The 17,671-nt window shown below is 45.0% G+C and overlaps 1 pseudogene; it reads right to left on the bottom strand.

The window, feature by feature from the left end:
- Nucleotides 1–6,287: 6,287 nt before the first annotated feature.
- LOC100756848 lies at nt 6,288–6,735 on the bottom strand (annotated as a pseudogene).
- Between the last annotated feature and the right edge of the window lie 10,936 nt (nt 6,736–17,671).

Here is a 17,671-nt window from a genome sequence, read left to right as displayed (position 1 = left end):
TTTTTAAAAAAGATTGTCATACATATTCAAAAGTATTTTGATCATATTTGCCACCCCCTTTTCTTCCTTAGTCCTACACCTCCCAACCCCTTCCAACTTCAAATCCTTTTCTTTTATATGACTGAGGCAAGTCTCACAAAAGAAAAGAAAATACACAATGAAGCCCCATTCCAAGTGAGAGCCTTTAATCCCTGACTGCTGGGAAGACAAGCCACGGATAAGTGGTCTGTGTCAGGATGCCAGAGAAACTCAGCTGAAGAGCTGAGTCCACTCTGGTGGTGTGAATGAGAGCTGTCCCCAGTGGCTCCAGTATCTGAGCACTTAGGTTCCTGCTTGGTGGCTGTTTGGGGGAGGTCTAGGAGGTGCAACCCAGCGGGAGGAAGGAAGTGTGTCACTGGGAGTGGGGTCTGAGTGCTCTTAGCCTTGAGAACCCTCCAACTCCCTTGATTCCTGCTGCCTCTGTCAAGCCTGCTTGCCCCAATGGACTCTAACGCCTCTGGGACCAGAGGCCAAAACAAACTCTTTCCTACATTGCTTTTGGTCACAGTGGTGTTTTTTTTTTTTTTTTTTTTTTGTTACAACAACAGAAAAGTCATAGGGTCTCTGACAGCATGAGCTAGAGCAAACAGTGGTGTGATTGCTCTGGGGACATGAATAATAGAGCTGAATGTCACCTGAGACATGCTCCTGTCATGCCCCGTCACCCTGAGACCTGCCCATGCCATCCTCAGACCTGCCCCTGTTACCCTGAGACCTGCTATGTTACCCTGAGACCTGCCCCTGTCACCCTGAGACCTGCCCTGTCACCCTGAGACCTGCCCCTGTCACCTGAGATCTGCCTCTGTCACCTGAGACTTTATCTTGTCACCACCTTGTCACCCTGAGACTTACCCCTGCCACCCTAAGATCTGACCCTGTTACCCTGAGATCTGCTCTTCCACCCTGAGACTTGATCCTATCACTCTGAGACCTCCTGCTGTTACCCTGAGACATGGTCCTGTTACCTGACACCTGTCTTATCACCCTGAGTTCCTCCCCCGTTACCCTCAGACTTGATCCTGTCACCTGAGACTTGCCCCTATTACCTTGAGACCCACCCCTGTCATTCTAGTTCCTTCCTTGTCACCCTGAGACCTGCCCCTGTCACCCCAAGAATTATAAGCAGGCCCTGCCCCTTGTCTGGTACTCACCTGTTTCATGGGTCTCAGTTGTTGCTGGCATGTTACTGAGCACAGGCAAGCACATGTACCTTTTACTCTTAGAAACCGAACAAGGCCTCAAATGAAAGAAGAAGCAGATGCCTTTGTGAAGTTCATGTCTAGTCAGTGTGACCTCTTATTATGGAATATGTGCCACTGCCCTTTCGAACACATGGAGGAAGAGAGGAAAGGAGGAAGGAGGAAGGAAGGAGGAAAGAAAAGGAAATTGGGGTAGGAAGGAGGATGGGAAGAAAGGAGGAAGGAAGGAAGAGGGAGGGAAGGAGGAAGGAAGAGGGAGGGAAGGAGGAAGTAATGAAGGAAGTGGGAGGAAAGGAGGAAGGAAAGAAGGAGAGGAAGGAAGGGAAATAAAAGGAAGGAAGTTGGGAAGTTTGGAAGGAAGAATGAAGGAAAGAGGAAGAAAGGAGGGAGGAGGAAGGGCCGGTGGAGGAAGGAAGGAGAAAATTATCCTTGAACTACTTGCTGTGTTTTGCTCATCCTGCGCTTTCTTAGCCCCAATCTGGAATTGAAATGTGGTAGTTTATGGCACCAGAGGCTGAGCCTGTGGTTTTTATTTCCTGCTCCAGCTGGAACCCAGACATCCCTAAAGTGGGTGTTTGGGATCTGGGACACAGCCTCCCTGCAGAAGAGCCTTGGACGGCAGGGTCTGCTCACATGTAGCTATTTTCACAGGCTAAGTGGCAAGCTCTCAGAATAATCATGTCTGTGAGATGTATCTGGGACATCTCCATTCCTGGCCTCACATAATTGCATAGGCTTGAGGACAGACACTTTGAAGGGTAGAGTCCTCAGCTAGTTCCTGGTGGTGTGGAGTAGCTGGGCTGCTGTACTGTGTGGTGGATGCAGGGAGGTTTCTCTGGCCTTTTCCTCTCCGCATTTTAATTTCCTTTACTACCACCTTTGAGGCATCACAACACACTTTAGTATACCATATCCAACACAGCTGTAAAATGTATGTGGAGGCCTGGGGAGAGAGCTCAGTTGAAGTGTTTTCTGTGTAAGACCAAGGACCGTCTTTTTAGAAAGAAGCCATGTGTGGTGGTCCATCACCCTTGTAACCTCAGCACTGGAGAGTTTCCCACAGAGGGATCTCCAGGGTATATTTGCCAGCTAGCCTAGCCTGATGGGAGAGTCCCAGGTCTCCACCGCAATAATCAAGGTGCATAGTGTTTGATGAAGGACATCTGAAACTGACCTTTGATTTACACACACACACACACACACACACACAGAGAGAGAGAGAGAGAGAGAGAGAGAGAGAGAGAGAGAGAGAGAGAGAGATATGGATGTACACATGTGTGCACACTCATACTCTAAAACATGCACATCGAGTATGAAGTTGTGGTTGGAATTTGGGTTTATTCTTTGGGGCTCCCTATGAGTTTCTAGGCTCTGTATACTTGGTGAATTACTTAACAGAATGGATCCTGCGGGTGAATTCCCTTGGCAAAGCGGCCTTGCTGCTTACCGTGTTTGTTGGCTTCCTTCCTCTCCTGACTCAGGTACTGGCTGTTCAGACAGCCGAGCTCCTAGTCCCTTACTCCATTTTAATACAAGCCAGGGGTGCAAAGTGCCCAGCTTAGCCTGTCAGAACCTGATAGCTCTGCAAACACTGAAGTTCTTGTTGCCATAACACCAGGAAAAATAATATGGGATCTTGAGTATAAATATAGCGGAAGCCCTGGGGAATGGGAACAGTTCGACATGACTTGAAGCCATGTCACAGCATAATCTCTTAGAAATAAATGTCAGTGTAGTCCCTGAATTCAGTGTGTGTTGCCTGACTGTAGTGCTCAACTTCCTAGACAATAGTTATGCTTCGAGATTATCTTTTACTGTAGTGTAGTTATCTCTTCTGTTGGTTTTCATTATTATTATTATTATTATTATTAATTATTATTATTTACATAAGCCATGGGAAATGACAAGCATCTTACATTGGGCACAGGGGTCCGGGGATGATTAACTCCTGTTTCATGGGTGGGGACTCCGCATAGCAACCTCTTGGCTCACACCCCTTTGGCCCAGCCACAGCAGCCCAGGGCTCTGGACCAACTCTCCCCTTGGAGACTGGGTGAGCTTTGCTGAGGTACACATCGTATTGGCATGGCATTTACAGGCAGCTGTCTCTGTTGCCCACTCCTAGTGTTCTGCATGTGGCTGACTGCATTTCTGTCTGTGGGGATGTGTTTGGTTGGCCTTTGCTTTCATATTTATTCTCGCCTTTGAGAATCCAAGTTAGACTTAGCCATGGTCATGGCTGAATCTGACTTATGCTATCAGATTTTATGTGTTTCTCCCAAATACCACGAGAAACCAGGCAAACCTTGGCAAATTCTATATTGAAAAAGGAGAATCAATAGAGAGCTCCATAATGGCCTAAGTTTTAATTATAAGTCAACTCAAATTGTGTTGTTAAATCTCAGCAGTCTTAGGGTGAAAAGCTTAAGCTATTAAAAATAGGCGGAAACCCCACCGGGCCTGATAGATTTACCTTTACTTCAGTACCAGAGAGGTAGAGACAGGCAGATTTCTGTGAGTTTGAGGCCAACCTGGTCTACATACAAGTTCCAGACCAGCCAGGGCTACAAGGTGAGACTTTGTCTCAACCCCCTTCCTCTAAAAAGAAACCCTACTCAAACCAAAATAACAATAGCAAAACCCCCAAGAGGTAGAAATAGTGTGGGGCTATGAGCCCAGTTAGGAGATCAAGAATATGCTGAGGGCCCATATGTGTAAGTAGAAGGACTGAAATCAAGACCAGTTCCATATACTGTTGCTTCTCAAATGTCTATGTAATAAGATCTATTTTTGTGGAAAAGCAAGATCAGTTAAAAGTGTCAGAAGAAAATGAAGGCATGCTAAGGACACAAGGGACAGTGGGGCTGTAGGAAAATGTACCCTAGTTATGATTGATTGAGCTGGAATACTTAGGGCACTTAAATTTAGATTCAAGCCAGTCAATCCAGATGTTTGTTTATTAATAATGTCCCCAGTATTATAGAACCCCAAATCCCAGGAGCTCTGCTTGAAATATAAAGACAATGCATGGTCTTTATTCTTTCTCATCTGGTTTAATTACAGGGATTTTTCTGTAGTCGTGATTTTCCTGTAAATGTGTTCGAAAAGGCTGGCACTCCCCATGGCAAGCAGAAGATCTGCCCTAGCAAAGCTTCCCCCTCCTAACATTTCTCTTCTTGCTGCCATGGCAATAAAGAAAGAAACTTGGCATCAGGACATAATCTCTCCAGTGTGTTTCTCCTCTGAGGTCCTAAGCTTCGCCATCCCACCCAAGACTTAAAATTTCAGCTGGCACAGAACAGCTGTCTGTGCGCAGGTTTATTCCGGTAGTAACCAAAGACAAAACTATTTTAGTTGAGCACCCTCGGCTGCTCTCCAAACCCTCACAATGCCTGGGTCATCCCCAAGAAGAAACTTTTGAGGAAAGGGTGAAGGCGCAGGATTTCTTACAGTTTTTGACATGCTGTATATTTACAGAGTTGAAAAGGTTTTGCACTATTGATTTCTCTAGGTTGAATGCCTTGGAGGCAAGGAGGGGTGCAAACCCCAAAGCTGAAACAGAAGCTCAGCGGGGGGCGGGGGCTGGCTTCTGTGTGTGGGGTGAGTCTCCCATCTGCATCTGCGACTCCATTTCGAGCATTGGCACCACGTGGGAGGGACCCCCTCCCCCGCCCCCCCGCGCTCCAGAGATCCTGATTTGTCAATAACATTTCCAATCTTGCTGTTTATGTGACTCCTGCATAGTTTTAAATGCTGGCAATTAAGATGAGTTAAAGTCAAAACATCTGGAGGGCTGGTCCAGACAGGCTCTGGAATGAAGGCCTTCAGTGCCCGACCCCTAGGCTAGGCTGTTTCCCACTTCTATGTTTCTCTGCTCTCGGGGTTCTAAAATTAACTAGAGTCTAATGCCCCTCCCCAACTCGTGTGTCTTAAAAGCGTGGTGTGCTGGTGGTGCTACCAGAAGGATGGACCTTCAGAGGTGGAGCCTCGCTGGACTGGGAGGCCATTTGGTCATTGGGAGAATGACCTTAATGGAAGGGCACTGTGGGACCCTGGTCCCTTCCACCACTTTTTTGTTCCATGGCCCGGAAGGGACCAAGTTTGTGCTAACCCTTTCTCTCACCATGGTGTTCAGTCTGACTGCAGGCCCTAAACAAGACCAGTCTATCACAGACAGAGCCCTCCAGGGCTATGGGCCAAAATAAACATTTTCTCTTTCATAAGTTGATTATATCAGGTATTTGTCACAGGGATGGAAAGCTGTGTAACACATGGCATAATTTATCTATACATTTCATTTTTATTCTGGATGAGTACCACATAAAGCAGCACATACATTTTGGAGGCAGAGAGATGTCAGCTTTAGTAGTTCCAGATTTTAGCAAATCATGCTTGTCAAAGCTCGGATGCTACACGTAGGAGCACAAACCTATTTCACATGGTTCTTAGCAGATTCAGTAGATCTCTCCATGTGGCATGTAAGGCTTGTTTGCTGCTCTTTGCACGAGTATTAACAATTGTTCATTGCTGTTCTGACCAGAGACATATAGTTCTGAAGACACAAGTCACTGCCATAGAGTTTCTCTCAGAATCAGGAGAGAGCTCTCTGTATTGGTTATCCATCACTGTGACAAAATGCCTGACCAAAGCAACTTGAAGGAGGAAGGGCTTACCTTGGTTTACAGTTTTAAGGGATGCAGTCATTCTGCCATGGAGGGTGGAGCCTGAGCAGCTGATCACAAGGCATCTCCAACCAGATAGCAGAGGGAGGTGGATGCTGGTTATTTGTTTCAGAGCCCCAGTTCACAGAGCTTAGTGTAGGTCTTCCCATCTCATTTACCCCAACCTAGAAACTTCCTCACAGATGTGCCAAGAGGTGTGTCTCTTGGGTGATTCCAGATTCTGCTTAGGTGATGATCACTATTAACCATCATAGTCTCTCTCTCTCTCTCTCTCTCTCTCTCTCTCTCTCTCTCTCTCTCATTTATTTTTTACTTAAGCAGCCTTTAATGAGAATTGTGCTTAAGATGCCACTACTCCTGTATCTTCTCAATAATTTTTCCTTGTATTTTCCTTGTATTTGACCTTGACCTTTTCCTTTCCTACTTGCTGAAACATGGCTCTGCTTTCCAGGATTTTTTTTTTTTTTTTTTTGGTCTTTGTCCAGCTTTAGCCTGGTGATAACCACCTTGCTGGGATGAATGCCCACATGGACAGTTGTGCCACTAACCTTTTCTCACTCTACTTGTTCAGTGTAGATGACAAATTTATGTCTGTATACCTGGACCACTTGGCCAATCTGCTGGCCTTTGTGGTATCCTCAGAAAATCTGAACTTCAACATCCTTTTGATGGGCATAGATTTAGCATTATACTTCTGTCTTTCGATCTTTGGAAAGAGGGGAAGACGTGATCTTCCTCTGAATGTGAGAAGGTGCACTGAAATAATGTTTGCAGTTCTTGCTTCAATCAGAAGTCACAGGGGGACTGAGCTTCATTTTGGTGGCTGTTGATCCAGAAATGGTAGATATCGTCTATCAAGGACCATCTGAGGCCTTCAAGAAGTTCAGAATTTTGGAATCAGAAGAAACCAAGAAGAAAGAGAAATTCTGTGAGTAAGGGACTGCATTGCCATCTGTTTTTATCACAGGTGTGATGAAGCTGGAACTTGACAAATGAATGCCTTCATTCATGCAGTGTGACTGAGAAAAACATGACCTCTTACAAAGGTTAAACTGATGGCTCCACCTGCGGCAGCTTTGTGAAGGAAAAGGATCGAGGTGACATTCTTCCCATCTGTTTTGTGGGATTATTGACTTGGGAATTGAATAAACGAGCACTGTTTAGAATATTTCCTTCTTTTGAATCCAGGCAAGTCTGCTATTAGCCACGACTTCTCTCCTAGCTGCAGTTGACAGTAGGAAGAGTGGGCATTCTGCCAGCTGGGGTGCACAGGGTGGGGTCTGAAAAGACACTGGCTTTTTCCATCTTGCTTTTTGTTCAAAATTTGATCTGAGTAATGCATTGGAGTCAAAGCAAAATCCTTTCTTCTTTGCCTCCCTTTCCTTCCCTTCCTAAGAAAGAGAACTCTGGGTTTATACTTTTTCAAATGTGACAGGAGAGTGTCCTCTCTCCACATCATGCAGACTGTTACATTAAACATGGATTGTTCTTGGAAAAATGTTCGAATGAAGCTACCCAACCTCTACCCTCTTCAGTAAGAGTTTATGTTTTTTTAATTAGGCTTATTCATTTTATTTTATGTGTAAATGTTTTGCCTTCAAGTCTGTTTGTGCACCCCATACATGCTTGGTGCCTGCAGAGGTCAGAAGACGACATGGATGGCCTGGAACTGGAGCTACTGATGGTTGTGCCCCACCGTGTGGGTGCTGGGAACCAAGCTTTGGCACACTGCAAGAGTGACAAGTATACTTAGCTGTGAGCCATCTCTTCAGCCCCCTGGCAAGTGTTTCTTAATAATACTTAACCTACAGCATGCAAGCTTGCAGAGTTGTTTTAGAATTTATAACTTTATTTTACAGTTTATTTGAACTGGCTTTCAGTAAGCACTATGAATTATCATTGTTTGAGGCATCCAATCTTGGAACTATTAATTTTTCCCTTTCAATAGCTTTGTTTATAGTATCCTCACCATTTCCATTTTGTAAAGTATTTCCACAACTTGCAATCTGCTCTATGGATCCCCATGGTGTTGTTAAATACCCTCCTCTCCCCTGACATTTCCTATAAGCTGGAGTTACACCCAGAGGTCTTGTTTTTCTCAGGTCTGGAGCAGTTTGGTTCTTTCCTTGGCATGGAACAGTTATACACTTTCACACCCAGCACTGGGTGGGAGCTGACACCTGCTGTGGGAGTTCACTATTCCATGTGGGAGTTTACTATTCCAGGTTTCCATGGTGACATGACTGGTCTAACATGGCTGCCATGAGTCTGCTGAGCTGCTAAGCACTTAGAGAGTGGCCAGGGTCACCAAGAAATGGACCCTTTCCTTTTTTAAAATAAAAGATTGATTTTATGTGTATGAGTGTTTCGCTTGAAAGTGTATCTGTATTGAATGCATCCTATAACTGGAGTTATGGACAGTTGTGAATCACCATGTGGGTGCTGAGGATTGAACCTGGGTCCTCTGCAAGAACAAGCGCTCTTAACTCCTGAATCATCTCTCCAACCCCAGAGACTGATTTGTTAATGTAAAACTTTCTAGTTATTTTAAATTTAAGGAGCTGTATGTGGCTAGTGGCTACCTGTTTGAAAGTGGGCTCCAGACCATGGATTCAGGAGAGACCACGAGAATGATAACTATTATTCTTAACTAATCTCTTATGAACTGTTTCCTGTTATGAGCCTCAGTTCATATAAAAGAGAAAGGCAGAATGCATGCAAACCCAGTATTCATTTGTCTGGGGCTTCAGTCAGTTCATGAATGAAATCGGAGCCACCTTTGGGTTTATATCACAAAGTGACAAGGAGTACAACAAGCAATGAGAAGAGTGAGGCCCAATGGTTAGTGCCCATTGTCTACTTGATGGGATTCCAGGATCTCCACAGAAACAAATCTGGGCATGTCTGTGAGGGCTCGTCTAGATTAGGTTAACTGAGTTTAAGAGTCTCATCTACTATGTGAGCTATACCATCTTCAGAGGCTGGAGTTCCCTCTGAATAAGAAGAAAAAGCCCAGTTGTGTGCCACTATTCATCTCCCTGCTTCTTGATGCAATGTGACAGTGGCCTTGAGCTCCTTCTGTGATGAACTGTACCCCTAAACCATAAGCCAAAACAAACCCACCCTTCCCTCCCTCCCTCCTTCCTCCTCCTCCCTCCCTCCCTCCCTTCCTTTCTTCCTTCCTTCCTCCATTCTTCTATCCTTGTTTTTGCCACAGCAACAAGACAAGTGACTAATGCCGTCACACAGCTCCGAAATGTGTCACACAGGAAATGAAGAAAGATGTCTAGAGAAAGCACACAAGAGAGTGCAGACTAATCTGTAGTTGTTGCAGTGTGTTTCATGGGTTTTATGTCTAACCCTCCAAGTCTCAACTATCTGAATGGAAGTCCCTGGGTCTTGACTCTCCTTTCCCATTTCTTTTTTTGTGTTTTTGGTCACAGAGTCCCACTACATAGTCCAGGCTGGCCTAAAGCTTGTGGTCCTCAAGCCCCCGCCTCCTGAGTGTCAGGATTACTGGAGTGTACTACCATATCGGACCTTTCTAGGTAGGTTACCATAGCTCCTCATATGAAATTTCCAACATAAGTACTTGAGGTTGCTTATGCCTCTTTTATTCAGAAATCTGTATCTCAGGGTTTCAGTCTGGCATTAGCTCCTTTTCTCTAGGCCTCCAGGGCTGTCATCATTCTCTGATCTCACAGAAGACCAGGACTGTGGACTTTCAGTCATGAGAGGATGCTGAGAGAACGCTTTTCTGCTGGGAGCCTGATGGACCATGTGAGAAATCTTTGGCAATATTGGGCCACATCTGCTTACAAGGGGTAGAGTGCAGACCTGGGTGGTATTCCTAGATAAATGGCTTTATCAGTTATTATAAGGTGTGTGTGTGTGTGTGTGTGTGTGTGTGTGTGTGTGTGTGTGTGTGTGTGTCTCAGAGGGAGCTGGTCTTATGCCAGAAAGGAGAATGACAATACTTGAGAACAAGGATGGTTAAGCTTTGCTTGTGAAGAATAAGGTGTTAAATATTTTGGCTGTGGGAGGCCATACCATCTCTACTCAACTCTTAAGCACAGCACTAAAGCAGCTACAAACAGCAATTCCTCCCCCAGCCATACAAATAAACCCATAATTGTGACTCAGTGACACTTAATTTCCAAAATGAAGCAGTGGGTTGAATTTAGCCCAAGGCTCCTGCTTGGCTCACTTCTACTCTAGACATCTTCCTCTTGCTTTTGAATTTCTAGTGTGATGTAGGTGTTGGGGGATTAGAAACCAACAATTCTTGGGAAGACCTGAAGTAGACATAGGCCTAGACTGGGAAATTTGGGTTGGAGTAAGAAGGGCTATCTTTAGTTCCCAGGGATTATTCATTCATGAGTCTTGTTCTCTAAAGTCTACTGTGTGACAGGTTTCAGATGTATGAAGGTGAAAGACCCTCCAGGAGACCTCGTCTCATAGGAGAATAACAGCTAGTCACAACACACTAGCACTTGATGGAAGCAGCCGGCCATTTGGGTGTAGACAAAGTGGTTTAAGAACACAAGGCAAGTGATGCACACGAGATGAGGCCAAGCCCAGGAACAAGTGTTGTCACTCTCTCTCCCTCTTTTCACTTTTTGCTGAAGACAGCTACATGTCTTGAAGGTTCCTTTTTTTATAACCTTTGTGTAGTTGCTATGGGGCTTTTGTGTGTCTCTGTTAAGAAATATCCCTTACAAGTTGTTAGGGCTCAGCCAGGTTTATCAGGGTTAAGGACACTTGCTGCCAACCCCAAGAAAAGACCTGAGTTTTTTCCCTGGGACCCACATGGTAAAGGAAGAGATTCAATTCTTGGAAGTTGTCCTCTGACCTCCCACTTAGGTGCTATGCTTCCCCCAAAAAATGTGTAAGAAAAAGTTGTTGATGTCACCTTCAGTAAGGCACACTCATCCATTGGCAGCCCTGACAGTATTCCCAGGGGGTGAAAAGAAGAATTTAAAGGACTTTAGTCGGGGGCCTCAAACAGATGGACAGGAAACAATGGAAGTGTACCTAACACTCAGTCTCAGACCTCAGAAACTCCCACATTCTCTGCTTGTGTGTTAGGACTTAGACCTCATAAGTCAACTACCTATCTATTCACCCAGTCCCTGGGCATGGCCTGTAGGACATGCCCCTGCAGGGCAGGGAGAGTGAGTTCAGTAAAGAGAAGAGCCCAGGAAGCTCAGGCAGGCTCTTCTATGGAACCAAGAGAACTGGTCTTTTAAGAAAACATCAAGTTCAACTTGAGTGTATGGGAGATACTTAGGTCTTTCCAAGGGGCTGCAGGTATAGACTGACATATCTCAGTTTGCATTTTCCAACACCCAGAGATCTGGCCATGAGACGACAGACCAGACTAAACAGAGTGTAGTCACATCATGAAGGCAAAGAGCCCAAGAATGGGCTGTTGCTGTGTTTTTAGTCTTTTGTTAATACATTCTTTTTTAACCATGATGTGTCATCCTTCCTACAGGGACCATTCTCTCAACTGTGAGTCTTTGTTATCTTACCTTGCCAGGAGAACTTGTGCCTTTCAGATAAAATTTAATAACTGCTAAGTGTTAAAGCTGCTTGCAGAATGCTAATTTTAATAATCTGCCATTGATAAATTGCATGGTTTCCTTGTGTTTTATTTTTTGTTTCCTTTAGAGCCTCGTGAGGCTGAGTAGAGTGAAATGAGTGAGTTGGACACAGAATCAAAGAGAGACCCAAAAGCTTGTCAGGAAATTCAAATGAAGCATTTTGAAGAACACCAAAATTAGCAAAAAATAAATATCATACCAAAACTTTAAGAAAGACTGGCAGGACAGGAAGTGAAGACAAGAGGACATCAGGAAGAGAAAGGGGTCGTCGCTGGGAGTCTGATGGAAGCCCCCAGCCAGCCATGAGTCAGAATCATAGAAAAGTTAATGACTCACTGTGTTGGAGTCAACACACAGACAATCCTCCTTTTGTAGAAAGATGCTTTCCAAGGTGGATGGAAAACGTGTTTAAGGCCCAGGCATGCTCAACCTTGAACATGGTCTTGTTCCTCTTCCATAATGTTCCAGGAAAACTCGAGAAGATGAGTAACTTTTTCACAGTGAAAATTCTCTAATTCCCTGTGTCATCTCCTTGACCTTTGGTTCTACCTTATTGGCTACAATCCTGTCTGTGGAACCTCAGGAGCCATCCCATAATCTCCTTTACATTCCTAAGCAACCTACTGAAGCTGTGTTTCAGAACCCAGTGAAATCTCATAGGCAACTGTCATGAAGGAGGCATGGTTCTCTCTGGAGAAGGCCACACCTTTGCTCTTATGTGTGTTTTATTCTTCCTTTGGACGCCTCTCTTTCTAGTAACTCCTCAGAAATCTGTGGGAAAATATTTCCTTTTAACAAAGTCCAACTCTGCTCCACACTGGCTCAGCCTGAAATTGCTTTCTTTGATCAAGTCAAGAATCCAGCTTCACCTGAGCTGAGGTCTCTGAAAGGAGCTCTGGCTGCTCCAGCATGGGGCTGCTCTTGTGTCCCACAGCCACTGACAACACCTTCTGACCTTGCCATTGAGCATCTCTGCTGCACTCACTTGCTTCTGGTTCTCTGAAATGTTATATTCAAAATAAGCAGCTAGTACCCACAAGATGGCTGAGCCGTTTAAGGCACTTGCCACCGAGCTGGGTGACTTGAGTTCAATCCCTGGGACCTTCATGGTGGATGGAGAGAATGAGATTCTGCAAGCTGTCCTCTGACCTCTATGTGTGTGCAGTGGCACACATGTGCCCCCATCCATGCACACACACAAAAATAAGTAGATCCATAAATAAATGTAATATTAAAAAATGAAAAATAGAAACGAAGACAAGCAGTGGTTCATTCATGAAGGCAGAGTACGCATGACCTCATCAACTTATAAATGTGCCACCTCCCCAAACTGTTGGCTGCAGATTAAGCTTCCAATGCATGAATGAACCCTTGGGACACAAACTATGAATCTGTTCCTATCCTCTAACACATTCCTTTCACATACGAAACACATCCATTCTAGACCAATAGCCCCCAATCTTAACTTGTCCAGAATCAATCCAAATTTCCAGAGACCAGTTCTAGGGGAAATCAGGCATGAGTGACACTGAGGCATGATTCACTTTGAGGAAAATTTTCCATTTCTGAATCTGTGAGATCAAAGCAAAGGCAATTGCCTCCAAAATACAACAGTGGAGCAGGCCCAGGACAGACAGAGTGGGTATAGAAGAGGCCCCAAGCAAGGCAATCATCAACAAAGCAGACATTAAATCTTAGGACTCCAGAATGATCTTCCAGGACATGAGCTGAATGGTAGATACACTGAGAGAAGGATTTGGGACCTAGACCTCAGCAAGCTTCACATTTACAGCTTTCTTGGCCTTAGCCTATGCTTCAGCTCTGGGGCTGTGGCCTCATGTCTGCCACTTTCCCGGGCATCGCACACAGGCGGCCTTTACAGTTCTGGAATCTTGGGACACTCCTATAGTGATGGTTCCATTAGGTATTCTTACAGGGGTCTTAAGGACCACTGAGGATGGAACCCTCTATAGTGGAATCTGTCCCTGGCCCTGCATAGAGATACAGAGAGCATTCTGATCTTCTCCAAAGACTGGAACATTCCATGTTGTTGTCTGCTCCTTTAAGAGTTACCTGGAAGCAACCTAGATGCCCCTCAACTGAAGAATGGATAAAAAAAAAATGTGGTACATTTATACAATGGAGTACTACTCAGCAGAAACAACACAATGGAATCTTGAAATTTGCAGGTAAATGGATGGAACTAGAAGAAACCATTCTGAGTGAGGTAACCCAATCACAAAAAGACAAACATGGTATGTACTCACTCATATATGGATATTAGATATTGAGTAAAGGATCACTAGTCTACAATCCACACTACCAGAGAAGCTAGGAAACAAAGAGGACCCTAAGAGAGACATACATGGTCCCCCAGAGAAGGGAAAAGGGACAAGATCTCCTGAGCTAATTGGGAGCACTGGTGGGGGGAGAGAGCTAAGAGATAGAGATGGGGAGGAGAGGAGGGGGGAGGAAGACATCAGAGAGGAATAGAGTAGAGCAAGAAAAGAGATAACTTAATACAGGGAGCCATTATATGTTTAAAGAGAAATCTGGCACTAGGGAAATGTCCAGAGTTCTACAAAGATGACCCTAACTAAGAATATAAGCGATAGTGGAATAGCTACCTTAAATGCCCTTTCCCTATAATGAGATTTATGACTACCTTATATGCCATCCTAGTGCCTTCATCCAGTAGCTGATAGAAGCAGAAGGAGAGACCCACAGCTAAGCACTGAGCCGATTCCTGGAATCCAGTTGCAGAGAGGGATGAGTGATGAGCAAAGGGGTCAAAACCATGCTAGGGAAACACACAGAAACAGCTGACCTAAACAAGGGGGAGTGCATGTATCCCAGCCTGACAGCTGGGAAACCAGCATAGGACTGAACCAGGCTCCCTGAACGTGGGTGTCAGTGAGGAGGCCTGGGCAATCAATCTATGGGGCCTCTGGTAGTGGAACAGTATTTATCCCTAGTGTACGAATGGACATTGGGAGCCCATTCCCCATAGATGGATACTCTCTCAGCCTAGATACAGAGGGGAAAGCCTAGGCCCTGCCCCAAGTGATGTGACAGACTATGAAGATCCTCCAACGGAAGGCCTCACCCTCCCTGGGGAGAAGAAGGCAGATGGGATGGGGGGGGGCTTGTGGGAGGCAGGGAAGGGAGAGGGAATTGGGATTGATATGTAAAATAAGATTGTTTCTAATTTAAATGAAACAAAACAGAGTTAAACAATCACCTGGCAAGAGACCACATCTCAGAAAGAGTGCCACGCGATGGAAGGAGAGGAATAATTATCCCTTTAATGAGATGTAGCATTCCTACCCTGTCACTGGTGCAGTGGCTTACAGAGCATTCATCGTGCATCACAGTGGAGTGTGCTCACTTTCCCGAGTTCCTGTTCTTTCTAATTATAGGGCTTCCTTGCTCTTTCTCTAAGCTTTCTCTCTCTCCCTTTCTGCTTGTGGTCGTGTGTCTGCCATGTAGGTGCTTACCAAAGGGCGGGACTTCCTTCCATTCAAGATTTTCAGCTAGCCTTCCCTGTTGTTCCCTATGAATCCACCTTCAAGAAGACTAAGAATACAAAAGAGTGAACTCCAGTTTCCCTAGTAATAGCACTGCCCCAATGGGGACTTGCTGTGGCAGTTGACACTGTTGCAACTTTCTGCCTGGACTCCTAGGCTATCTGCAATATTCTAACATGGGGTGGAGCCCATAGTGGCCCCCATAGCTTTCAAATCTGTGCCCCTGCAGAATTCTGTGTCTACACACAGAAAGCCTACCATTGTGCTGTCTGGATCAACGACTAGAGAGCTATCATGGGCAGTGTTGTGACACATGGCAGGTTAGACCTTGATACAGAACCAACCATGCTGGTGCCTGGTCTCATAAGTGTCTTGGATCTCTCTCTCTTTCTCTCTCTCTCTCTCTCTCTCTCTCTCTCTCTCTCTCTCTCTGTGTGTGTGTGTGTGTGTGTGTGTGTGTGTGTGTGTGTGTGTTCATAGGTGTGTCCCTCTGTACCTGTCTGTGTTTTTAATGTGAGTTCTGGAGATCAAACAAGTCCTCATTGCTTGTACAGCAAACACTTTCCTGACTGGGCCATCCCTTCAGCCCCTCTTACAACCTGCAACACTGAGGTTCCTTATTTGTTTGCCCAAGCTTAAAGAAACTGCTTTTTTGCTGTCAGTCTGTGTCTTCATGACATCCCAATTCTGGGTCAGTCCAAAGAAATAAAAAAGAAACAAAAATAGTAGAAACAGAAACAAAACCTTCTCTTCGTCACTAAAACCCATTCCTGTGACACCAGGCAGACAAACACAGGTAGGTGCTTAACTTCCTGGCTCTTTCTGTATTTTAAACAATTTGTTTGTGTTGATATAGAGATCCAGGGTGAGCTTGCTAATAATATCCCAGGAACATTAATCCCCTTCCGAAGTATTTGTTGAATTAATCAATGATAATTGGATCGACTCACAAAGGACAGGGCACTGTGCAACCAGCATTTCTGGAACCAGAGGGCCAACATTTCTTCCTTGTAGGAAAAAGGTAAGAACTTAGCATCACCAGCACGAGGCCCAGGGGTGGGGGAGGGAACAGGAGGGAGGAGTGGGCAGAGGGAAGCACAGCTGTCTTGTATGTTTTCTGGTTAAACCGAGAGAGTTGTGAGATCCATGTCAGTCAGCTCACATTACTCTTACTCCCATTGATTTTGATCCACATGGTTTCAGTTTCAGACTTTATGGAATAAAGCAAAGCGGTTGAAAATGCTGACAAGTTTGGAAGCAATTGCTGAAGTCTTATTTTCCCCACAGTTAAGGGTCCACGCCTAGCTGTGGCAGCAGGAGTTCAGGGAGGCTGGTCACATGGCATCTATGGACTACAAGCAGAGAGATGATTGCCAATGCTAAGGTGGCTTCACCCCTCACCCCTTTTTAAGGCCAGGTCCCCAGTTCATGGGATGGTGCTGCCCACCTCAAGGTGGGCCTTCCCTCCTTAGTTAAGACTCTTTGGAATTACCTAGGTGACTCTAAACCCAGTTAAGTTGACAATGCCAATTATTTGCTTCACAAGGACAACATAAAATTAACCCTTTGACTAGTCAGCTAATCACCTGCTAATCATCTGCATCATATGTACTAACTTGTAACAGATCTTGACTAACTCCTTCAATACCCACAGTGTACTGATGCTTAGGGCTTTTGAGGGATGTTTTAGGAAAGGAAAACAAGAGTATTCATTCAACATCAGCTTATATTGGGGTTCCTGGCACCTTAGCAGGTTCCAGGTCCTTGGTTCCTGGATCAAGGGATTGAACAAAGATGCATGGTTATACCAGAGGCAGGGATGGCTTATTAGGAGGAAGCATGTGCCTGAGGGAGGAAGCACTTTGGAGCAAAGAGAGGCAATTTAGCTTCAGAATTGGCCCACAGAGCAATGAGTTGGGATTTTGACACATAGTGGAGGTATGTTGGCTCACTTCTATAGCTCAGGCTTTCTTTCTCTTGCCTTGTCTCTTACATGCAGTTCTAAACACAACCTCAGACGTTGCATATCCTTAGCATCTTAAATCAGCGCCCAGGGGTTGTGTTTGAATAGTATAATGACCCACAGGTCACCTTCAGACTTCAAAGTACCCTGTTGCCTAAGCTGTGGTGAGGATTTAGTTGACCTGCTTTCTTCCATGCCAACTATTTTTTTGTTTTTTTCTCATGTGCTAATGTACTGTGTTGTGTAAAGCCTTCTGGGCTCTCTCCCTAATCCACTCTCCTCTGTTTTTCTTCTTGTAAAAAATAATATCTTGAAAGAAAGAAGTAGGTTAGCTTTTAGGAGGTTTTAGAAGAATCAGAAGTACTGTCCCTCCCTTTCTGGTCCACAAAGTCCTTTGCCCTATGACTATTGCGCTGAACCCCTCTCTGGAGGCTCCAGCCCTTTCTCTTTGCTTCAGGTTACATTGTTGCTGGCCTCCTATCATCCCTACTGCCACATTCTCAGGCTTGCATCTGTGGACTGTCTGTTTTCCCACTTTCTACAAGGGCTCTGTTGCTAGACTTCAGTGGTTCATGGGGGATGAAGCTTTCAGAACTAGAAGAATTTTCAAATTTGCCAATGGCCTCCAAAGTATGTCATTTTCTCCGCAGGCTAC

Source organism: Cricetulus griseus (assembly GCF_003668045.3).
Source record: "Cricetulus griseus strain 17A/GY chromosome 1 unlocalized genomic scaffold, alternate assembly CriGri-PICRH-1.0 chr1_0, whole genome shotgun sequence".
In the NCBI taxonomy this organism is placed as follows: Eukaryota; Metazoa; Chordata; class Mammalia; order Rodentia; family Cricetidae; genus Cricetulus; species Cricetulus griseus.
The sequence above is the reverse complement of the archived record's forward strand: the minus strand, read 5'-3'. Positions and strand labels throughout refer to the sequence as shown.